The sequence below is a fragment of the Lissotriton helveticus genome, chromosome 12 (assembly GCF_964261635.1).
Source record: "Lissotriton helveticus chromosome 12, aLisHel1.1, whole genome shotgun sequence".
Classification (NCBI taxonomy): Eukaryota; Metazoa; Chordata; class Amphibia; order Caudata; family Salamandridae; genus Lissotriton; species Lissotriton helveticus.
In genome coordinates, this window is record NC_136073.1 from 80,019,172 (window position 1) to 80,045,755 (window position 26,584).

Here is a 26,584-nt window from a genome sequence, read left to right on the forward strand (position 1 = left end):
AAGCACAGGTTTCTGGAAGCAAACCGGGAGGCCCTGCAAAGCGCTTAACGTAAACACAGCAGGTCATGTGACTTGGTAATAACACTTTTCATTGGTTCATTTCACTTTTGGTTTCCTAATGATGTAAGACTAGGTCATATAATCTAAAATGAACACTTTTCATTGGTTGAGAACTATTGTTTTTCCCAAATGATGAAAATCCCTCCTTCTTTCCTCACTCTGACTTTCATCATTGTGAGAGAAAGACCCTTTGTTACCAGTGAGCAATGGCTTCTTTAGTAGCTTCAGCTGGTGCTTCCCCACCACCTCCACCACATCCAAGGAAGAGTGGACCACCTGCTCAAGTTATAATTCAGCAAGAAGAGGAAGAAGAGGAACAGGACGACGAGCACGAAGAGAGGCACTTTTTGCCTGAGGAGCCCAGGACGTCTCACCGGAAAGAAAACTTCATTTGGCAATTTTTTAAAATTCCCAAAGGTCAGAAAAAAGTAAATGCAAGATACGTAACTTGCCTTATATGTCAAGATAGACTGTCCAGAGGGACCGACAAAAAATACAGTTTCGGAAACTACACAATGCATCGCCATATGACTAGGTGGCATCCTAACAACTACAGTGCTGCACAGTTTCGTAACGACCTAGATAATCTCCCTATTATGGCCAGAAGATCTGTTGTACCGGAAGTAACGGGACCAGAGGGCAGGGAGATGGTGCCAAATATTCAAACGAGATTTCATGAAGTAAAACACGTCTGCGTACATTGCAATGGATTCATTTGCTACGGAGAAAGAAGCATTACTCTGATCAACAGAGCTATTGACTATCATATGCAAGTTTGTACGAAACGCCCCAAATAATAAATACTTTTTTTTGTTTTGTTGCTCCTGTTGAGCCCTTTACAATGAATCGTTTTCATTGCCCCCTGCAAGAAAAACCCCAAAAAATATAAAACTGTTCAGAAAAATTCTAAAAAAAGTAAAAAAATGTTCAGAAAAATAATAAAAAAAATATAAAACAACAAAAACAATAAAAAAAAAAGTTCTTTTCAGAACTACCTCCCCGTTATTAAAAAATTGGTACAATATTTGGAACTGTGCCAACCTCTATTTCTCGTAGTTCGCTTCCCAGTTCGCTCGCCGGTACGCGAACCGGAAGTGAACCAAAACATTTTTTTTTAAAAAAGAACAGTAAGTATAAGGGAAGGAAACAGACACTTATGTTAAAAGAAAGACAGCTATAGGGGAGTAAACTAGAGATACTATTACCCGTAATCCACTGCTGATGATGTCACATATTACATCATTCATGACATGCTCAGTGACATCATCAGCAGAGGATTGCGGGTTTTTTGGCAACGTGCCTTATCCACGGTTTAATAACGCTGCCTTTTGCTTTATATAAGTTTTCAAATTGTATGAAATATATACCAATAGGTCGTTATGAACCTTTAGGTAGTGCTTTTCTTCATGAGGTCTGGTCGCTTCCATACACATACAGATGTTTCAAAGATGATCAAGAAGTTTATCTGAATGGAGAGGAATGCACTGAGACGCCAGATCATTCACTAATGTGTAGGCACATACAGTTACACGGTTCATGCAACAAACACCAACCAAATATGGCTTGCGTGTTGCAAGGCACGCCAGTTCCTGCTATCATCCCCACGTTCAAGTTGTTGGAAAATGGTAGTTATTTGATGCTCAATAATGAAGATTGTTCTGGGTTAATTAAAAGTATTCCTTTTATCGTAACAGTAAGTGAACGGGTTATTTGCTGCAGAAATGTTCTATTTCCTCCCACACATGAACATAGGGAGTTTTCAATCTGGCCACAAATACCAACCTTTTCACCTCTTAGTTTTTCTCTGAGCTCCGTTGGTCTCCTTTCTGTTTTTATCGGTTTTCCTCTTGTTGTGTTGTAGATAGCTTGCAAAACAAAGCACCGGGACACTCTTTGAGTAGCCGTGCGCTATATAAAACCCCAGTATAACATAACATAACCTTGGGAGCAGATTTCAACGGCATGGCAAGAATAAGAGCTCTTTTGTCTCAGAGAGAGGTGGCCTTGAGTTCGGCCCGTGAAACTTTTGTGCTTCACATAGCGAACACCCGTACAGAGGTGCAGACCCTTTTCAATACAGATTCGCCTTTCCATTTCAGCAAGATGGTTCGGACTATCTTTAACGCGTCCTCCACAAAGGGCCTGGCGCACTTTTTTAAAGTTGTTACCAGTGGTCTCGTGACTTCATTTGAGAAAATCTTTGGAGTCATCCCTGCTTTCTTTCATTCTATTTTTTTCCACTGTGCTTCGTGGATTCCCATTTTTACTTGCATTACCAGCGGACGCTCTTGTGCTTTTTTACATTTTTAAATATGGATGTCCCTCCTGTGCAAGCTCCCGCCCTGCAGCTGCTGACACTGTTCCGCAATCGCATGCTAGAATATTATGGCACAATGCCGTTGGCGATATTAAGCACGGCATATGGATTATCTTTTCGATTCTCCTACTTCACCTGTGTCCAGCCTGTATTTCACTGCCTGACCTGTGATTTCGATTGGGCCATTGATTTGTGTCTCTGCGGACCGGTTTCTCCTGACGTCGACTTTAATCAGCTGATGACTCCTATCATTACTCACGAGTTGGTTTGTCCTGGCGAAAGGATAATGGCTGTGGCATTGATGCATGGACTAATTGGTCCCTGGAATTTACTGGCGGCAACACAGTCTTTCTTGGAACAGAGCTTTCTTGAAAACCCACCGAGCTGTCCTCTGATGGTGATAGAGGATCCGGTGCTGGGAGAGCACGTATGTTCTTTTCCGCTTTTAAATTGGATGGCTGAACTCTTTTCGGATGAAGACGGTGACTTCCTATTGGAGGCTGTTGCAGCTTATTTTGCATACACAGTTATGTCATAGACCTTTTTCATGTTTGATATGCTGAGTACTAGCATTTCATTGACAATTCATTGACTTATTTGTCAAGTTTTTATTATTTAGCTTGCCTATTGGCTTAAGACTCGATAAAGTACTTGGCTGTTTTATTTTTCTTTAGCATTAAATTTTCCTAGTTTTTAATGTTTTACCTTGCGGACCGTCCACATATAAAGTTGCAATCTGCTCTCATGAGATGGCACTTCTATTATCTTATTCAGTTCGTTTCCGGATCATGGGGAGGTGTCATCTAGGTCCTGGATATCTTTACACCGTGTTAAGTTAGCATGGGCTCATTACCGGTTTAAACGCCATTTTTCCTTTTTTGCAACTTCTGCACACGACACTTAGTTGTTGCTTTAGCTTTCAACCTAGTAGTTCATCGTGGTTTACATGAGAATAATATGTTATTCCTCTACTATCTGCTTTGCTTGTTAAACTATATCTGTACAGCGAGTGCTGAAGTTTCAAGAACAACACGATACAGAATTGTTATGAGGTCTGATCTCCACGACTTCATACTCATAACATAAGTGCAGCTTCTGCCAATTCTGGGCATGAGGCGGGTTTTATATTGCTTTGCCGAACACACATACACAACAGTTGATGCGGTTCACATGAATAGAGAGCTGGTGTATGCTGATGTGATTCCTTCAAATCTAAGACACTAAAGTATGGGCACGCCCTAAACCAACACAAACAGACCTTCTTAGCAAATAATATAATATGTGTATTAGGGAGGGTGAGATATAAGCAGCCGCGGGCCGTGGAGGGAGTTACGGTGGGGCAGGGAGGCGGGGAGGGGGAGGGGCAGGGTGGAGCCCCTCCCCCTCCTCGCCTCCCTGCCCCACCGTAACTCCCTCCACGGCCCGTGGCTGCTTATAAGTGTTGCTAACTCTTATTCATTTACAGCATGTTAACATACTGTCACCATTCGCTTTTTATGTACTAGTAACTATGCTGGTAATTTTGCTACTGATAATATGTGTACTTGTATTATCTAAGATACTACGCCTGAGAAGACGGCATTAGTAAATAAACATTTCAAATACACATGTGTTCTTCTTAACTCCATGTTCTGGTTTCTAAGAAATATATAACGACCGACTGTTCATGAGTTCCACGTATCCTGAGGTACTATAAGTTCATATTCTGGATTGTCTAAACATTGAGAGTTTGTTATATCCAATGTGACACTGTACCTAGCTTGCTAAGGGGTTTTTGATTACTAAGGTGAGTTTTGGGGCACCCTAATTCGCCGAGGTTCCAATCCTCTGTCCACAGTTCTGTGTGAGAACAGAAACCCTGCGACAGGGGCACCCCCGACCCTTGCTGGAGCTTCATCACACTTGCGATACAACTCCAGCAATGCGCCACCTTTACGGCACAGATACATCACGCATCTGTGCTGTTTTTGCCCCATGATGCGCCGCATTGTAAATGCAGCACACCATAGGTGACGGAACAGCGGCACAGAATGACTAACACATCCCTGGTGATGCGCCAGTCATCATAAATCTATCCCTATGCTTCTTATCTTGTTAGAGATGAACCGCCATATGTATCATCAAAGTTTTTTGCATTTCCTAAATAGCGAACTTTAAGGAATAAATAGCGATTCTTTACCATTCCTAGTTTGCGATGAGCTATTTGCTAATTACAAATTACCCATTCATTTCCTTCATTTCCATAGGGCGGTTGGACTCACTTTTAGCTCGAACGGCTGAATGGATTTCCACGAAACTTGGCAAAATTGTAGGGACTGGTAGCCCGATGTGCCTTTGCTATGTCTCAAGATATATGCTCCAGTGGTTTTTACGAAAATTAACTTTGAAAAATATATATTGGGCTACATTGGCCTATATATATGTTGGAGCCCAAATGTAGCCCAATGTAGCCCAATGAAGCCCAATGAAGCCCAATGTAGCCCAATGTAGCCCAAAGATGGCCGCCAGAGACAAAAAAACAAATGTAGCCCAAATATCAGCCAGATGTAGCCCAACTATAGCCCAGTGACAGAATGACCAATCAGCTTCGCAAACCTCCGTTACGCGAAGCGGAGCGCTGTTACAGATATATATCTTTTTTTGAACGTCAATTTCTCAAAATCCACTGGAGCACATATATTGAGACCTAGCAAAGGCACATCGGGCTACCAGTCCCTAATATTTTACCAAGTTTCGTGCAAATGCATTCAGCCGTTCGATTATTATTATTATTTTTTTTTTTTGCCCCGCGGGGCCCTTTTAAAACCTCCACATCAAACCTAGGGGGTCAGCGAGGATCTACTATGCCCCCTTATGGTCATTTGCCCCTTCGCTTTGGTCTCCTCTTGTCTCTCGATCCTACCGAGAGACAAGATGGCGGCCGCTACGGACTGTTTGGAATGTTGACAGATGCCGGAGAACCAATCAGCTTTGCTTCACAAAGCTCCGTTGCGCGAAAAGTCCGCGAACCGGAGCGCTGCCCGGTCCGCTGTTACAGATATATATCTTTTTTTAAACGTTAATTTCTCAAAATCCACTGTAGCACATATATTGAGACCTACAAAAGGCACATCGGGCTACCAGTCCCTACAATTTTGCCAAGTTTCGTGCAAATCCAATCAGCCGTTCGGGCTAAAAGTGAGGCCAACCGCCCTATGGAAAACTCAATGTTAAAAACACGTTTTGGGACCCCCCTTTTTTCTCGACCCCCCCTGGACGAACCCCCCCCCCAATTTTCAGGGGCTGCTCAGAAACAAAATGTGCCATTTTCCTGAAAATTTCAGCCAATTCCGTCCACAAACGCCAAAATTATTTGACATAGAATTTTCAAAAATCCCATAGAGAAAAAATCCTAACTATATATACCTACTGGCGACCGCCAGTAGGTAATATACTAACCACCACTTTGATATCCTACTAAACTGAACCATAAAAGTCAATTTTCCTCTTGATTAACATGCCCGGTGGGAGAAAATCCCACTTTCCTTAACCAGAGAATGTTCACAGATGTTTTTAAAAATGTCAAGCTAGCTCCCATTCCTAAAAGCTCAAACGTCAGTCAGATACAAGTCTTCAACCTAAATCCTATCTCTAAAATGCCACTGCTTGCAACAGCAAAACATCTCCCAGCCGATTATCGATCTGACTTTCACACTAACAGTGGTGTTGTAAGGAGCTCTCTGAAAAATCTTAAGGATGACCACCACATTCGGGAAGAAGAGATTTAGGGCCAGATGTATCAAGGGTTTTCCCGTTGGCAAATGGGCCGATTCTGTGATTCGGCACGCTTGCGAACGGCAAAAAGCCTTTTGGGTGTATCATCCCAAAAGGCCATCGCAAAAAAACGAATTGCATAATTTGTGATTCCCTATTTTGTGAATGCATTTAAGGAATCACAAATTGCGATTCCTTAAATGCAATTTTGCAAGCACCCAAAATTTGCGATCTGGCCATAAGAAATCGCAAATTACCACCAACTTTAAGTTGGTGGTAATTTGCGATTTCCAAGAAAAATTAACTTTTTTGCTTTCTAAGTGCCATGTGGCACACAGACATGCCCTTAGGGCATATATGTGCACCACATGTGCACACATGCATATTTCAGGGGTGCAACAAGGTGTCCTTTTGGCACCCTTGCACCCTTGATATTGCATTCGCAATTTGCGAGTACCTATTGGGTACTCGCAAATTGCGATTGTCTTCCCATTAATTCCTATGGGCCTCTAGGCCTCTATGCCCATATAAATGAATGACAAGGTACTCCTTAAATGCGAATCGCAATTTGTGATTCGCAATTAAGGAATATGTAGGAATCGCAATTATTATTGAGAAACCTACATACATTGCATTTTGCGAGTCCTTAATAGCGAATCGGTAAAATGTCGCTATTAAGGACGCGCAAAATACAATGATGATACATCTCCCCCAAACTGCCCCCTCGTCCTTCTCAAACTCACAGTGGCTGGTGTTTGACAAATCAATTGCAAAAGACTATTATCAACATTAAAAACATGGGTATTCGAGGACAAGTATGGTTCTGTTTTACATGCTTTATATCGAATTGTCACAAGATTGTAAAAATCATCCCTGAAATAGCTTGATGGGTCGGACTGGAGTGGGCAGTGTGGAAAGGGGCAGACTGGAGTGGGGAAGATTATTTTGAATTGGCGCGGGGTGTATCAGAGTGGGGCAGATTGGAGGAGGTAGATTGTTTTGGATTGGATTTGGGAAGATTGGAGTGGGACAGATTGTTTTGAGTTGGAGTGGGGCAAAATGTTTTGGATTGGAGTAGGGCAGTTTGTTTTGGATTGGAGTGGGGTAGATTGTGTTGAAGTGGGGCAGATCGTTTTGGATTGGAGTGGGGCAGATTGTTTTGGATTGGAGTGGGCTGATTGTTTTGGATTGAAGTGGGGTAATTTAAGTTAGGCAGGTTCGAGTGGTTCATATTGGAGTTGGGTGGGTTGGAAGGATTGGAGTGTGCGGTTTGGAGTGGATTGGATTGCGATGAGTGGTTTGGATGGAAGTGGGTGGATTGTTCTGGGATGGACTGGATTGAGTGGGGTAGACTGGTGTGGGGTGAGGTGGGGTGTTCTGCATGATTATGTGTTAAAGCATCCTTCAGAAACTACACATAAAAAAGAAACATTTCATCTTGCTTTACAATAAGACTAGCAGCCCGTCCCGACGTTGTCCGGATATGAATTGCTGCCGGCCAGTAGTATATTGTTTTGTAGGATTTAGTTTTGATAGCATTTCTTATCTGTGACAGGCCTGTGAAACTATCCGATTCACAGTGCACTGCTGATGCACTTAAGAGTGCACGTTCAGTAGTGTGTGAACTCGAGTTTCCCTACTTTATTTTTCCTTGCAATATTATATAGCGCGAACTCGACAACATGGCATGAACACAATTTACATTACAGAAGAACACATTCATTTGTGGTAGGCACGGGGAGACAAAGCGATTTGCCTGGAATCACAGGATGTTGAGCTGATGCTGAGATTCGAACGTAGCTCCCCAGCTCTAAAGTTCGCAATTCTAGAACTTGTGGCGGGAGGTGTGTTTAAAAGTGTATGTCGGTGCTGGCCATCAATGAGAGAGACCTGTGCATTTTTCAAATGGGTGGTGAAAAAATATGAGTATGTTGCTGGAGATGTGGGCCGCCGTGCCACCAATGTACTTACCGGGGAGGGTAAACCCCCATTATTCCGCAACTTTCTTTACGCATACCATCACTCCGCATACTTTCATTACGAAAGTACCATGACTCCGCAATGCCATTATAACGCATGGCAATATATTTTATATGCTTTTACCATGCATACATTTACAACAAAATTCGTTGTAAATGCATGAATGGTAAAAGCATGTTTTTTTTTAATGTTTGGATAAGGTAAGTATGGGTGTAGGGGGTATATGTTTTGGGGTACTGAGGTATGTGTTTTGGAGTGTTTGGGTATTTTAAGGGTTCAGATATAGTTTTGGGTTATGGGGTACAGGGGTAATTTTAGGGTTTAGGGATAGGTATGGGTTTTGGGGTACAGGGGGATTTTTAGGGTTCAGGGCTAGGTTTGGGTTTTGGGGTATAGGGGTATTTTTAGGGTTCAGGGGTAGGTTTGGGTTTTGGGGTACAGGGGTATTTTAAGGGTTCAGGGCTAGGTTTGGGTTTTGGGGTACAGGGGTATTTTTAGGGTTCAGGGCTAGGTTTGGGTTTTGGGGTACAGGGGTATTTTTAGGGTTCAGGGCTAGGTTTGGGTTTTGGGGTATAGGGGTATTTTTAGGGTTCAGGGGTAGGTTTGGGTTTTGGGGTATAGGGGTATTTTTAGGGTTCAGGGGTAGGTTTGGGTTTTGGGGTACAGGGGTATTTTAAGGGTTCAGGGCTAGGTTTGGGTTTTGGGGTACAGGGGTATTTTTAGGGTTCAGGGCTAGGTTTGGGTTTTGGGGTACAGGGGTATTTTAGGGTTCAGGGGTAGGTTTGGGTTTTGGGGTACAGGGTTATTTTTAGGGTTCAGGGCTAGGTTTGGGTTTTGGGGTACAGGGGTATTTTAGGGTTCAGGGGTGGTTTTGGGGTTCAGTGTTTTTTTTAGGGTTCAGGGCTAGGTTTGGGTTTTGGGGTACAGAGGTATTTGTAGGGTTCAGGAGTAGGTTTGGGTTTTGGGGTACAGGAGTATTTTTAGGGTTCAGGGGTAGGTTTGGGTTTTGAGGTACAGGGGTATTTATAGGGTTCAGGGCTGGTTTGGATTTTGGGGTACAGGGGTATTTTGAGGGTTCAGGGGTAGGTTTGGGGTTTGAGGTACAGGGGTATTTATAGAGTTCAGGGCTAGGTTTGGGTTTTGGGGTACAGTAGTATTTTTAGGGTTTAGGGATAGGTTTGGGTTTTGGTGTACAGGGTATATTCATAGGGTTAACATGGGTTAGTGTTTAAGGGTGTTGGGGTATTTTAAGGAGTAAGGGTGGGTTATGATTATCGGCTGCAGGGGTATTTAAATGGAGCAGGGTGGGATTAGCACACGATATGAGACATGGCATGAAGGGTGGAACGCACCACACGCCCCCAGCGTTTGTCACGCCCCCAGCACATGCCCACAGCACAACACAGACACGCCCACAAGGGACTACTTTGCTGGCACGGTTCTTTTACCTTTTAAATGTATATGGTGGGCGACTGCATAGCCTATGTCCTTCTGCTGCAACTGCCCTTTCCAACGCTGTATTGGGTGTTGTGATTGGTGCTGTGGTTCCTGAGATTACCCGCCTCAAAGGTTTAGGCTCTCTCTTTATTATATTAGTAAAGATAATCCTAATCGTTTGAGAACAGCACCCATGAGCAAAAACAAAAGAAAACATGAGTTCAAAGAGAGAAAAGAAGACTTGGCAAAATAAAAGAAATTTAACTATAGACAATAAATCTTTGCTTGTCCCGCTGGGCTAGTTTTTGGCAGTTATACTCCTTATGTTTGAAGGGTAATAAAAGCTAAAAGCAACAAAATAGTACCTCAATCATGTCAGGAGCAGCGGACGGGCACTGACTGAGTTGAACCAATCTGTGCTTGGACCATGCTCCACAGTGCGGCCCGGTAATGATGTTAGGCCTGCCTTGACAAATTACAAGGCTGTAGAGAAGAGTGCCATGCAACCCAACAAATGGTATGCAATGGGCGGCCCACAAGCCCTTTTTGTTAACAACAGTGTCTTGCAAGCGAGACGCATGCACCTGCTCTTGCAGGCTTGACCCTAAAAAGTAGTAAGTCCAGCACTACACATGCCCGAACACCAATACTGTAACACACTCCCATATGAAATAATGCTAAATTAAAATATTTGAAATAGTTAAAAATATGAATAGATGCACAATACTGTTAAAAAATATATATTTTATATATCAATAGTACATGTTTACTATTTAGTTATGAAATATTTTAATAACCTATTTTGGATTTAAAAATGATGTGACAATACATTTTATAAAAAATATTAATTGTAATAATTATTCATTCACACTACCCAATATTATTTTCTTAGGAGGGAACTTTTTTTTACCTTAAACATCAGAAAAATAATTTTAATTTAATATATTTCCATTCATTAACATTTTAGTTAAAAATGAATGTACTAGTGCTGTAGCATTTTTTGTTTGAAATTTAAAGTAAATATATAAATCAGCTTTACATTAACAAAAATAGGCTTAATATTTATTTTCAACTTAGTAACAACCCTCAGCCCTGTCAACCATGGTGATTTCTCTACATTCAGTCTCAAAATCAGTTGACTAAATGATCACAGGTCAAACAAGGTATGTGTGTGCAATAGTGATTGAACCAATTACAGACTCTGTGGAGCTAATGCTGATTATCTGCGTGTCATCTCCCAGGCCACCAGTACATGTCATGACTCCAGTTTGTTCAGTGAACACCTCTTCACAAACATCCAAGATTTTGTGCTATTAAACACAATTACCACCATCCTCTGTGGACCCTGCAGTCCCTCTCCTGGAAGCACGGGAGGGTATAAAAGAGCTTAAGGCACTGTTATAGAGAAACAAATCACCACACTGTGAGGCAGAGCAGCTACACAGTATTAGGAAAATACGTTTTAGACTGTAGACTTTTTGGAGTGTGACAGCTCTGTATTGATAATTTGCAGCTTCTATACGAATGCCCCTCACTGAAGAAAATATCCTTCCTGGTAAAAATTGATAAATACACATAAACTTACATATATAGACACTCTACTAATACTAACACACACACATGCAAAGACATCCACTCACATATTACTTATAATAACACACATTTCTGTTCATTTGTACAACACACTGCCTCTCATTTGGTATCAAATTGAATGAGAATTACCATGAGCTGAATGCAATGATGCAATAACATGATATGAGCAGGCACACGGCCACAGCAAGATATGAAACAAGCGCCCCCACCTTTAGCGCCACAAACACACTTCAATTTCGCAGTGTTTTTCGATGAAAAAAGTTAACAAAGCAAAAAACAAGACATCGCTTCCCACAAGCAGAGATATGACATCGATGGAATTCATCAACAATCTTCCGGGCATTCGCACAGTCATGTACCTCTTCTTTTGCTGCTTCGTGCCAGTGTCTGTTGCCCACAGCATGGTGTCCGGGTGCCAGCTCAAGAGAGGCAATTCAAGTGGATTTTCAAGAAATGGAGACATCTTGATCGGTGGGATTTTGCGGGTCCACTTATCTGTGGTGCAGAAAGAGATCACCTTCCAAGAAGAACCTGAGCCAGCCATTCCATTACTACTCACTAGGGAACAAAGTGTTTGCATACTTGTTTCAACAATGAAACACTGAAGCCTGTTGCTTGCGAAAGTGCAGACATGGCTTCACAACATCTTTGTGATAGCATATCAAGTTTCTTCTCTGATAAAATTGATGCCATCTACAGGAGAATTGAGACTACAAATATTGATGATAGTAGTCAAGACCACTCTACTTTGATGCATAGGTCAGCCACTAAAGCTATAATGTCTCATTCCTTTAATGATTTCCCAGAAATCTCACTGAGTGAGGTCCTAAGTCTAATTACGGAAATAAAAAGCGGAAGCCCGGTAGACCGGCTCCCAGCTAGACTTATGGGTCCACTAGGGAGCATACTGGGTCCTGATGTCCAGAGGCTAGTAAACCTCTCATTGGCATCTGGAGTAGTCCCACAATGCTGGAAAAAAGCTCTTGTCAGACCGATCAGGAAGAATTCTTCAATTCCATGGACCAATTTGTCTAATCTTAGACCTATTTCCCTTCTACCATTCTTGGGGAAAATCACGAAAAGCATTCAAATAAACATCTATCCACCTATTTGGAACAATCTGGCTGCCTCGATCCATCTCAGTCAGGTTTTAGGCCAAAATACAGCACCGAGACGGCCTTGCTGTCGATAACAGACGATCTTCGGCTGTACCAGGACAAAGGTTATTCTGTGATCCTGGTACTGCTAGATTTATCGGCAGCGTTCGATACTATCTCTCAAAACATCCTTATCGAACGCCTGTCTGAGAGTGGAATCGGTGGTATGGCACTGGAATGGATCAGAAGCTTTCTCTCCAACCGCACCCAATCTGTCACCATTGGTGATTTTAGGTCGGAGGAGGTTAACATCACCAAGGGGGTCCCGCAGGGCTCATGTTTGAGCCCTACTTTGTTTAACACCTATGTGGCCCCTTTTGCAGATGTAACCAGAGCTTACGGATTCCATCCAGTATCATATGCTGATGATACGCAGCTGCTCTTCCCTTTCAAACATCTTACACCGGAGATAATACAATCTTTCTCCGATGGAATGAAGGCAGTTGCAAGGTGGATGTCCTCCAATTTCCTCCAATGCAACGTTGGAAAAACGGAGGTAATGCTTTTTGGTGATGTAAAGGTCCAATGGTCTCCTGACTGGTGGCCCCCCGATCTGGGACCAGTTCCTGAGCCCAAAGCAGTGATCAGGAATCTGGGAGTCAGATTTGAACCGGAGCTGACTATGAAACATCATGTCTCCATTACTGTGGGAACATGTTTCCACGTAATAGGTCTCCTCCGGAGGATTTTTCCTTTCCTCCCTGACCTTTATAGGAGAACTCTGGTTCAAGCTCTGATTATCAGTCGTCTTGATTACTGCAATGGCCTCATGGCAGGAGCTAATGAAGAGGTTCTCAACCGCCTACAGGTGGTTCAAAATACAGCTGCAAGGCTGGTGCTTAATGCACCTCCTAGGTCCCCTTCTAGACCTTTACTACAGACACTACACTGGTTGCCAGTCCGGCAACGAGTGAAGTTTAAGATCGGCTGTATAATCCATAAAGGCCTCAATGACTTGGGACCAGAGTATTTGGCAAAAAAATGTGTTCCATACTCTCCTATCCGTACTCTTAGGTCTGGTGAACAGCTTTTGCTAAATATTCCTAAAATTACTAAAGCTAGACAAGGAGGCAGGGCCCTGTCTGTGGTGGGTCCAAGTTTTTGGAACTCCCTCCCGCTTTCTTTAAAACTATGTAGGAATCATCTTGAATTCAGGAAAAGGCTGAAAACCTTTTTGTTCAGCTTATGCTAAACATCTATCCTTTGGTTTTCAGATTAGTTCCCTGGCCATAAAGCATATTTTGTGTGGATATCTGTTTAAGCTCCTCTACCCCTGGTGTCAAAAGCGCAGAGATACTCCTTCGGGAGTTTATTCATAGCGCTATACAAACCTATAAATAAATAAATAAAATAAACCGAACACCAGAAGCCCTAGAGCCCTCAATGTTTTCATGGGTGTAGGAAGTGTGGGGGATGCAGGGGATATATCTCCCCAGATTTGAAATTGGGAGGACACGGGGTACAAGTGTGGGAGGGACAGGGGGATAAAAAATATTTTATTTTCCCTGTCACTTCCATGATTTGCAGGGCCATTAGAGCATCAAAGCACTACCTGTAATGGCCCTGCACTTGACCTGCTGACCTGCCTCCAGTCATCAATGACCAATCTGATGGTCACAGAATGAAGGTGAGTCAGGAGGCCATCTATGCCCTGAGTCCTTTTGTTTGTGCTAATTACAGCTGCCCTCATTCTGTGTGGTGGTAAAAAGGCAGAGTGGAGTTGAAAGCAGTGTTTTCTGCTTGCTGTCAGCATACTGCCGCCCTCAGCCCTACCCCCTACTGCTACTTTAAAGACAAGCCCTGCAGGGCAATGAGAAAGATCTAAAGAGGGAAGAGCCCCATACAGCCTGATACCTGCAGGCTGAAAAGGAAGCTCCATGAAATAAAACACTGTCTAGGATCACACGTTTTGGTGAAACAGGGAAGCCAAGATTTGGCCTCGGTTATAGATTTTCACATGGCACAGTTCAGCTTCTAGAAGTGTATCTCTTTATCACTTATACGCTTAATGTTTTTCATCTAATTAATGAAGGGTTACGGTACAGCGTGGGTGACAGGGAGAAGCCACGTTTTATTTTGGGCAGTATTGCCTAGCATTCTTATGTATGTTGTTGTTATCATTACATACTTGAATTATATTGTGATCTTTTCTGTTTCTAATATTCTTATGTGACTTGTATTATAATTTGTTATGTTTAATTCTCAAATGTTAGGGGTACAGACATGAAAGAAATGGGCAAATAAAAAATAAAAACAGTTACATGTCATGATACATTGGTGAACCTCGAGCAAGGCATATCAATGCGTCTGCATAAATCTGCACACTTTCACAATATTACAGGGAAATACAGTGAGTGCAGTCCAAGCCAGTAAGAGCGAGTACAAAATGCCCTAAATAGCAAGATACAGTTTGATCATCACAGGGGCGAGATTGCATATTGTATTGTCGTCTTTCAGATCGCTGTGTACTAGCTGTGCGTATAGCAAAGGCATAGAATGGATGTATGATGTTACCACGCGATCAAAATGATCACGGTACATCACAACGCAGCTTTTACAACGCAAGTCGTTACCATGACTTTCGCTGTAGGGTGCTGGACTTAGGAATAGTATGATTTACTATTCCAACTCCAGCCTACGTACAGTAGGGAAGGTGGTGGAATAGTAAATCTACTATTCCTTAGTCTAGAGCGCCCTCCAGTGCAAGTCGTGGTAACGAATTGCATTTTAAAATCTGCGTTGTGATGGCACTGCGGTGTTTTGACCGCGTTGTAAAGGTTGTTTACCCATAGAATGCTCACTCTGATGTGTTGGCTTGGCTGGGGGTGGTCGATTGTCCAACATCATCAACTTCAGCAGCATAGAATAAAAAGTTATAAAGTGGGCCCCAGATATCTTTGAATCTCAAATAAGGGGTTGTAGTTCCGCATATATTCAACTTCATCTGTTGTATGCAGAGGGCATGATTTCTTAGCCAATCTTTTGCCTTGTATCATAACTGATTCATCATGAACAGGAAGTCAATGAATATTCCATTTCACACAGCACCACTCAATGTCATATAGGAATTGCAGATTTGCAAAGGCCCGCGAAATGGGGTATGACAGCTCAGTGTGCAGGTTCAACCCTCTTAGCACTGGATTACAACTTTCAGTATACAGTCCTAAATATAACCTGTAACACCAAGAGCTTCTTTATTGTAAATGCTTCTAGTTGTGACTGATGTGAAACTGAGCAGCCCAAGATCACACAGAAGAGGAGAACTGTGGTCTCGGAGCACAGTTTCTAATTGTTGTACCTGAATGCTTTCAACATTTCTAGTGCAGTTTTAATTTGTTTGAGGAGAGGGGAGTCAATAGTGGCGGGCACAGTGGGTCTAAGGAGTCTTGGGCACAGTGGGTCTGCAGGAAGGTGGGTATAAGCTTTCTTGAAAACAAAGTCGCTGGCGGAAGGGGATAGTCTATGAAATCAAACACAAGAGGTTTTTGTGCAGCACATACCCCAAACTCACACATTTGACGGTGCTGTCTTATGTGATGATGAAGAAAAAACGAAGGCACGGTGCAAACAATGTGAATTAGCGGGAAGCCAGGATTGAGCTCAGGTTTTCTGGTTTTATATTGCTAAAAGGCTATAGCGTGAAGTTCACTTTTATTTCCAGTTCTGTTTATTTTTTATAGCTGACATTAGTACACACCTGAGTGAGCTAAACCAATCCCACCCCTTCCTAGCGCACACAGGAAAAGAAAGCAAAAAGAAAACAGACACTGTCTGCCCAGAAACGTTACTCAGAACTATTCTTCCCAGAAGTTGTCATAGAACTGGCTCAAGAACCGGTCCCTTGGATGTCATTGGCCATGCTTGGCACGGGGTTAGGGTCCCCTTCTCATTTGCAAATGGGTTACCACCAACTTGAAGTTGGTGGTAAAATTTGAATGTTTTGCGATCGCATTCATGGTCACAAAACACTCATACATACTGCTGAGATTCTGAATTTAGAAGTGACACACTAAGCATGCCCCTTCCAAATACCGAATCGCAAACCCATTTTAAAATTAATTGCAAAATAGGGTTACTTAGTAAAAGCTGTTTTTGTGTTCACAAACAAGCCGTTTCTGTGAATCAGCCTGTTTACGAACGCAAAATAGCTTCATACATGTGGCCTAAGATCATTACTAATAAAAAACAGTGGAGATACAATAAAATATGAAAAGAAACACACAAATTGTTACGGAGGACAATGCGGGCTACAAAGTGTAGGAGTCACATATAATCCATACCAATATGCATTATATGTCAAGAGTGATTAGTTTGAGAAATCCAGTCAGGATGTAAAACGTAGCACACTGGTCAGGGTTGTCTACACTAATAGGACTGTATTACTGCCCAAAACAAATCCTTTTAGAAACTTTAGAGTAACAAACAATTGCAAAAAAACTGTAATGCTCTAAACCTATACATTTCCGTTTGAATTCAGCTCTTTACAGCTGGTCCATAGCTCACCCTTTTCTATCAGAATGAGTGTAACTTGAACTGCAAATATCTAAAGGGCATCTGTGCAAAACCCACTGGTCTATCTACTACATAAAATACAAATCTCTGACCTGCATGTTACACGTGCTTTGCAACAGGCATATTAAGCTTCTGCGCTACTTAATGATGAGTCAAAACTGATACTAGGCAAAACTCAGATCTCTCCATCAAGTATATTAATCACCAGAGTTATCTTGACATTTCATCAGGAGCGGCCCGTGCAGGTAAGAGCGGTGGGGTGCGGTGGGAGGGGAGTTGACAGACGACGACCGGGAGAATTAAATAACACTGCTGCAGGTGCCATTTACCCCCATAATGTTTTGAACTGCAGCACCTTTGACTCCTGAAGTTTGTGCCTTTTGTGACAGTTCCGGTCACACCACTCTAAAGCTGGCACCCAGCACATGCTTTTTGCTCTGTTTGATACACATCTCACAGAATAGCAGACAGGGAAGAGAGAGTGACCTGATCAGCCTGTCTGTGTCACATTGCTAGATTATGTGAGTGTGTGTGTGTGTTGGTACACTTTTCACATGTTAGGCTTCTCATGTTTGCATGCATCTCATGTGCCATACTTCCCCTATTGACAAGCCTCACTCATTGTAATGAGCAATTTCTATAACATGCTGTTCATTTTGTGAGGATCCCAGATATTAGTTTTTGTGCATTTGAGCATCCCACACAATACTCAATTGTGACCTTCCATCCACTGTATTCAGTTGTAAGCTTCACACACAAAATATTATTTTCTAGTGTTTAAAAGTATCACACTCAGCCCCTCGTACTTGCGACCATCACTAACACCTCACTTCTGAGCTTCCCACACACATATTTCATTCTACATATCTCACTAAACCTGTCTTCAGTGGGCATCTCACACATCATGTTGCTTGCATTTGTAAGCATTTCACATGCCCACCAGATTTTATGTTTTTGCAAGGATATAACTTACTACATTGCTTGCGTATGTGTCTCACACAGTAGGCTGTTTCACATTTTAACCATCTTTCTTCCCACAAACACTGTGAATTTCATTTTTGCAAGCATCTCAAACATCTTATTCCAAATGTCTGTCATAGATTCCTCATAGTTGTGTGCAAGATATGCTTTTTGCACTCTACAAGTCATTCATCTGCAATAACTCTTCCCACAGATTAAACAACAAAAGTTTGAAGTTTTTGTATTGAAGGGCCTGCAAATGCGTTGAAAATAAAGCCATTGTGTCAAATGCACTGGATTGTCTGTATAAAAGCTGTACAAAATGTAATGATAACTACAAACCTATTCCGGAAACCTCCAGAACAAATACCAACTTTTAAGATAAGTGGTAATGTGTCTGCTTGTGGTCGCCATATGATGGCACAAGTTTAGAATGAAACAAACTTCACAGGTTCTTCAGATTGCCCTCCAAATACTGCTGGTTCGCGAAATTTTGAATATTGCAATGTAAGGATGCCAGGAAAGTATATCAGGACTACTAGCTGCTGTGAGTGTAGCAACACGTGCAATACTAAAGCTGTGCACTGATGGATCTTTTGACAGTCTGCACAACTCTTAAAACCAGTGAAGTGTTTATGATGTTAAGTACAATTTTAATTCCATAGAAATGCCACAACTGTGGCGATAGATGACGGAGCAGCAGAAATGTTTCACCCTGTAACTGTCAGGGATTACTATCACTAACAGTATTTAAAAAAAAACTTGAAGAACTGCTTTTAAAAGGCAATGTCTTTGGCACTTTGGTCAATGCAAAAAGTTGACCCGTTGCTGCTTTCAGCACAATTATATTATCAAGTATCAAGTCCTGGAAATTGCAGACATACTCTGATAAATGCTCCCAGCAGAGAGAACTTTCTTTGCGCAGGTTGATAAGCTGCTAAAGATTATTTTAGTCATTTTCCTATGTTCTTGTGAGAGAAGCTTCAGTGGTCTCCAACAACTGAAAACATGGCGAAGATCAACTATGTCCCAGAAAAGACTGAATCAAGTTGCCATGTGGAACATCCATAAAGAGAAGGTGAAGTCACTTGAAATACAGTCAATTGCAAAAGAATTGATCCTGCACATTGAGCAAGAAAATATTAGATTTTCCAAATTAGAGTTCATGATTTTATTATAGATGCCTGCAGCAAAAAATTGTGTTTTCTAACTAGTCCAGTTGCAACTTTGAGGTTTAGGAATGTCTAGAAGTGTTCCCCAAAACTTTTTGCCTTTGCCCCTCTTCTTTGCTGATATTTCTTTTTGTTAGCTTTAGGACCGTTTACACTTTACCACTGGTAAGCAGTGCTAAAGTGCACGTTCTCACTCCTTAAAACATGGTAAAATTGGCCTACTCCCAACTGGCACATTTCATTTACTTGTTAGTTCCCAGTAAAGCGGTACAACATGTATCCATGCCCTGTCAAGCAAATGCTAATAGTGGGTCTGTAGCACTCATCGTGCCATCAATTTCAGTAGCCCTTTAAAATATGACTGAGGCCTGCCATTTCACTCTTTGTGCAGTTTTAAAATGCCATTTGAACCTGGCAAAATAAACCTTTTGCCAAGCCTAAACATTAATGTTTAATACACATAAGTCATAAGTCACCAATACAGTAAGCCCTAAACAGCCTGTAGGGCAGGATACCGAGTATTTAAAAAGTTGGACATGCACATTTAAGTTTTACATTTTCTGGTAGTGAAAGACTCTTAAATTCATTTTTTACCACTGTAAGGCCTACCTTTCCCAAATGATAACATTGGGTTACATTATAACATTTAATAGGAGCTAACCTTTGATTGTAACCAGGCAGAAATATCATGTTTGAGCTCAAAAGCACTGTAATTAAAAATCCTCCTTAGTGGTAAAGTTGAATCTTTATTCAAACTTCTCAAAATATCACTTTTAGAAAGTTAACCTGGCTGATGAGGGGTGATACCCCGAAACAGGTACTGGGATGCTTGTTTCCTGTCTATTGAGGACCAGGCCTGGCCTGGTCAAGAATGATTTGCATATGGCTGGGCTTAAAATGGAGTGGCATTGGAGTACTGTACTACAGTGAATGTTTAGCATTGCTCTGCATGCCGTCCATGAATTGTACTTTTTGGATTTTTCACTGCGAGTGGGTTGGGTCTGCAAAGACCTGTGCTCTCCATGCAACTGGAGTCAAGCTTGCCTAGCTGATGAGAGATGATACCCAGAACCTGTTCCCAGGATGCTTGTTTCCAGTCCAAGGAGGACCTGATCTGGCAGTTCGGGCTGTACTGTTCCCATAGAGAGTATGGTCAAGACTGATTTGCATATGGCTGGGTTTAAACTGGAATGGTACGAGGCGCAAATAAACAATAGATTTAGGCTCAGATCTCTGTACTGTGGTGATGTTATGCATTGTTCAGCATTATGTCCTTCAATTGTTCTTTTTGTATTTGTCACCCCGAGTGGGATGGGTATATCCAGACATGGGTCCCGTGCTCTCCAAGCCACTGAAGTTAAGCTACTCTGGCTGATGAAGGATGATACTTCGAAACTGGTCCCAGGATTCTTGTTTCCAGTCAAGAGAGCACCAGGCCTTTCAGTTCAGACTGAACTGTTCTCATTGGGAACAGGGTCAAAACTGATTTGCATATGGCTGGGTTTAAACTGGAATGGAATGGAAAGCAACAAAAATTATGGATTTAGCCCTAGATTGCTGTACCAGGGTGAAGGTTTGATATTGTTTTGCAGTCCGTCAATCAACTGTTCTTTTTGCATTTGTCACCCCAAGTGGGTCGGGTATGCCCAGACGTGTGTCCTGGGCAGTCTATGCCACTGGAGTCAAGTTAGCCTGGCAGATAAAGTGATACCCCAAAACCAGTCCCAGGATGCTTGTTTCCAGTCCAATGAGGACCATGCCATGCAGTTTGGTTAAGACTGATTTACATATGGCTTGGTTTAAACTGGAATGGCATTGGGAACAAAAGAACAATGGATTTAATCCCAGATCTCTGTACTCGGATGCTTGTTTGACATTGTTTATCACTCTGCCCATTAATTGTACTTTTTGCATATGTCAACCCAAGTGGGACGTGTAAGCCCAGACGTGGATCTCGAGTCAAGCTAGTCTGGCTGATGAGGGGTGATACCCCAAAACTGGTCCAGGATGCTTGTTTCCAGTCCAGGGAGGACCAGGCCTGGCACTTCTGTATGGACTGTTCCATTGGGGAACAGGGTCAAGAATGGTTTGCATAGAACTGGGTTTAAACTGGAATGGCATGGGGAGCTAAAAACAATGGATTTAGGCCCAGATATCTGTACTTGGGTGATTTTTGACATTGTTCAGCATTCTGTCAATCAACTGTTCTTTTTGCATTTTATTAGAAAGTTGGCATTTACTTGGCCTATTTGGTGCCTGCAGCCTGTGTCCCAGGTCACATGGCTGTGAATAATCGGCTTGTATGTATTTCGCCATACTGGGAGACAAATGTACCTCGGAAGACTGCCCTGCTGCTCTCAGAGGACTGCCCTGTTGTTTTTCGGCCTGAATTGCTACTTGACCCCATGGTCACCAGGTGGACTACAAGAGCTAGTCTGCTCTCCTCATCTGTGAGCTAGAGGGGCATACATTCCAGACACCTTAAGCTCCATTTCTAAGGGTGCTTCACCTGCCAAAACAGGGAAAGTGAGATAAAAAAAATGCCACCAAAAAAGTAGCATGAGAACTGACAAGAGACGTGTAACTACCTGCTTTCTGATCTGCTCAAGGTGCATCACAGTTGGCCTGACTTTTGAGTAGCTCCCATTATGTTCTTCTCTGTAGTAGTGAATCTGGTCTCATGTAGCCCTTGTTGGCTACAGCCTGAAACCCTGTCCTGCTGGATATGTTTTATTCCCAAAAAAGTGACAAAGTCCAAACGCAGAAAACTTCACTGCGACTTCGTCCAACGACTCCCCGATAATGATGTCTCCTCTCTGAACACCGCCAGCAGCCTTGCTCCTCTGAGCTTTACCTTCTCAGAAACTTCTCTTCAAAATTTCATTTAAATCCAGAGGCAAGCCGAGATCGGGCCCAATCCACCTTGTGTATCTGAGCCATGCTCCAACACAGTCGGCCATAACTTTTGGCTTTGGCCTGGTCTTGCACTACCAGATGCCTGCGGTTGGCACTTTGATCTTTTAGGAGCTAGTTTCCTCTAATAGCTTTAAAAATGCATAACTCCTGTTTTGATGTCATTTTATTTATTATAATGTTCTATATTTTCCTAAATTGGTGTGGGATGTTTTTTGTGTTGTGCTTTCACTTCATTACCGTTTGTGTGTTGCATAAATACTTAACACAGTTCCTCTAAGTTAAGCCTGACTGTGTTTGTGCCAAGTTACCAGAAAGTTAAGCACAGGTTAATTTAGTGAGTTTTGTGGTTCACCCTGACAAGGTTTGTGGTTGTTTCTTGAGAAGGGTATCACCCTCTTCAACCAACAATAACCATGTTTGTAACACCTGCCCATGCTCTATGGCCTTGGCAGAAATTGGACTCAGAGCAGGGCATGCAAAACATTCAGAGCCCGACCTGTTGCAGAAGTGTGAACTGGGCATATCCTGTATGTTGTCCAATTGGGTCAGCTCATACCACAGTGGCTCCTCAGGGATTGGCCTTGAGGCAAGCCATCTTGATCAGTCGCAAAGCTGATCACTGAAATCCAGCTATGGGGATCTCACCATCCATGACATCTTTGCTGTGAGGGTCCACATTGAAGCCAGCAGTTTGGGTGTAGATGCTGAAGATAGTTATCAGATAGAAGGGTACAGGAGTCCACTGCTTACATGTCTGCCTTGATGGTCTCCTTAGACATTCCCTTAACTGCTTCACTTAAAACATGGCTTCTGAGGGTGCTGTAAGAAAAATGGCAAGTAGGCACCATTGCCCAAATGAAATAGAGTATCACGCACGAATAAGCATGACAATCTATCAATTAAAGTAATCAGTGAGAGCATGTTTTCCTGGATATGACAAAAAAATGATAGCTTCTTTTGTCTATGGTAAATAAAGTGCATTTAAGCAAAATAGCGAGTACATTTCTGTATGCTGCTGGGGCAGAAGAAACAGTAATCATCCTTACCAGCTTTACTCTATGATATATATTGATATTGTAGACACAGCTATGGTATTGGAGTTTGAAATTATTTCAACAATGGCCTTTTCTTTGGTAAGTTGACATTTCATAACTGCTGAATATATAACATGATAGTAAACACATGCCTCTTCATAGTCTAGGTTTGGACTCCAATATTACCAGATGATGCAGTCTATGTTGTTTGCCATTGAAGAGATTAACAACAACCCAAAGCTTTTGCCCAACATTACCCTGGGATTCCAAATCTATGACACTTGTACGATGCTCCAGCGATCACTGAAAGGGACTCTATGGATTCTATCAGGACTTGAGGAGCCGATTCCAAACTTTCAGTGCCGGAGGAGTTCACCACCAGCAGCTATCATTGGGGAAGCCGGATCCACCCACTCAATTAGTGTTGCTCACATACTGGGTCTATACAGATATCCACAGGTAAGACATTGAAAATATTACACATCATTTAAACTAATTTATTATGGAGTGCAGTTATATTATAACAATAGTAGTGCTTCCACAGAAAAAGAACAGGGTATATGGAACACTAGTTTTCAGGATATGATAGTGTTAAACAACCAGATTCTGAGTTCCAGGTGGCTCAAAGTTCTAATCCTAGAGGTAAAACAGAGAGATACATGAAATATATTCTATTTGTGATTGTTCCATATTCTGGTTCCTGAGGCAGAAACATTAATTCTTTACATCATGGACCAGACAGAGACAAACTGCATGGTTTGACTCCTAGAGTAAACACATCAATAAAGTAGCAGCCCTGCCTAGTGGCACACATTAAGGGCTAGTCTAATGTACATAAGTGCATGTCCTGTATCACTGCACTTAAATGCATTACCATGCAGAATTAGCTGCTCCTCTTCATTGCTCGTGGGGCTTTGCTTTCACTGCACTATGTGTAAAGCCTTCACTAGTCTTATTGGTCACATCTTTTAGTGTGTCCCAGGCAGTGTGAGTAAAGTCCAGAAAAGAGGTGAATCAGGTTTCCCTGGAAACTAGCACTGTGTCCAGGTTTTAAAATGTATCTCTTTTTTACATTCTGGCCCTCTGTGCTTTGTCACGTAGTACATTGCAGGATGTCATAAGCATGCTCTATCTTATATAGATAGGATGATGCTTTGAAAACACAGAAACATCAAAGTGGCTTGCAAGCAACACACATCTGGACCTCTAAGCAACACGGGGGACTCAGAAAGCCACCTTGCTTTGAAGCCAGTTTGGAGGTGTGCCTTGCACCCTGGACCAGAGTCCTGCCAAGTACCCATTGAGCACTCTGAGCTCTACTCAGCCCTCTCTTCTGGTCAGCTGAAACTTTTTGACTGAGAAGAGCAATCATATAGCAGACGTTTGCCCGGGGCTCCCAAACAGCAGCTGGGACTCAGTTAGCCAGTGCAGCTCAGATCAAGTTCTCAACAATGACTGTAAACCTTTAAGGGAATCCACTTCAGCACTGCAGTCCGAGTCTCTCGTTACATTGCACCTTTTGATCCTGTGTTTCTGTAGTTTATTTCCCATGGAACATGTGACTCGTGTATAGTGCACATTGTGAACTGAGTCACCTCTAGGTGTTTGGGTAAGTTGAGGTTATGGACCATTAAAGAAGATGGGGCACTGCTGAGAGCTCTGGAGTTGAGGTGGAAAGCAATGATAGTTTCTCACTGTGGCAGTGGTGGTGAAGGTGTTCAGACTACATCCATTACAGTGTGTAAACAGTTACACAAGTGTAGAACATCAACAAGGCACATAATGGTGTGTGTACAGGTGAGGAAGGGGAGTATGGGTGTGAATGTGGTGAAAGACGGGTAATACGAGTAAGTACGGAAGGAGGTAGTGAAATGACAATGATGAGAAGGAAAGAGATATAGTGATATATAAAGAATGACTATTACAGAAAGATGTAGAGAGAAAATGAAAGTGAGGGGATAACAGTGAGATACAACATTGAAAGTGGTATGAAGGGAAGGACCTTAGTGATTGACACACTATGAAGACTAACAATACTTCCACAGACCTTACTAATAATTCATTCACAGTCTAATCTTTTTAGAATGTAAACATTTTCAATTCTAATTATTCACAACGAAATAATTAATACTTATTTACTACTAACAGTCATTGACTACAGCAGTAGATTGGTCTTGTTCATTGTATGTTTGGATATAATAACATAATGTCTATCTGCACGTCTGTGGCCCTGCCTTTGCTAAGAACCGTTCTTCCTTTGCTACATCCAGACATGGTCTTCTCTCACTCTGAACAGAACTAGGAAAATGAAGGGTACATAAACAAAAAACCCTGAAACACTTACTTTTAGCGGTTACCAAACTGGAGCAATGCACAGGGCCAGAGGAGTTGTGTCTTAACCTCACACCTTCTGACTTACATCTCATGAAGTAGAGCATCCTGACAGCAGCAATGTTCAGCACAGAAGCCCCTCTCAGGGCACTATGCAGTATTTGTTTTAAAATAGCACAGTTCCCCTGATGCTGTGAATGTGCATGAGCTCCAAAGTGCATACAAAGAAGAATGAAACAAGGAGTATTGTCAACTGTGCATACATGCTGGTTCTCAGGGATCCTGGTTACTTCTGCCTACCACTTGAATTGCAGCATTGGTGACCTAATTGTGCACTTCCTTACATCTGGCTAGTTCTATCACAGGCATAATCATGATATATTCTGAGATAAAATCAGAAGTGCACAAATGAAAAACAACCAGTCATTAAGCCATCTACATCTATGCATCCAGGATGTGGCGTGATATCCCAGAACTGCCCCAAACCTGCTCCATTTTAGGAAAGAGCTGAATTTGCATCTCTTTCAATAGCTGTATGTCTTGATGAATTAACAGTTCTCTCTTGCTCTAAGAACCTAGTGACTATTTCAATCACACATTGACTGTGTCTTTTGACTGCTCTATGCAAATCTACCAGAGGGTAAGCACAGGTTAATGTCTGGAGTGCATCTGGTTTACTCTGACTAGGAATGTGATTCCTGTTTGGACAGGGTGCATACCTCTGCCAACTAGAACCCCAGTTTCCAACAGAGGACATGATAATTGGACAAAAGTACTATTTTATAACAGCAATGATTGGCTTGCATTTACTTTGAGCTTCATATATTTCACAATCCTAAAGTAGAACAGATGCCCACAAAATAAACTAGACTGCATATGTAAAGTTTCAGAATTACTACATGGACAACGAAAAGATACATTTATGGTCACCCAATTATGTAAACCAATAGGCAATTATATAATAAATACAATAGATAAAAAGAAAGAAATCACATTAAATCTGTAGTTATAATTAGGATTCCAAAAGATAGGAATTACTTGGATATTTGCTCCCTAATAACTTTCTGCCCATTTAAGGAATTACCACAAAACACCCAGTCTATACCATTTTTTACATTTTAAAACAATAAAAATTGTTGTAGTGAATCCATAAGGGGTGCAAAGATTATAAGGAGTTCCAAAACGCTTTTTCCCATCAATGCATCAGCTGAAAAGATTTCCATTAAATTTGGTAGGATTATATATTATGGTGCTAATATAAGACTTTTTGTGTACTTGCAGTTAAGTAGGGTAAGTATTTTTAAGGTATAAGGCATTTAAACTTAGTGATATCTGTCATTGAGGTACGTTTGTGGAATTTCA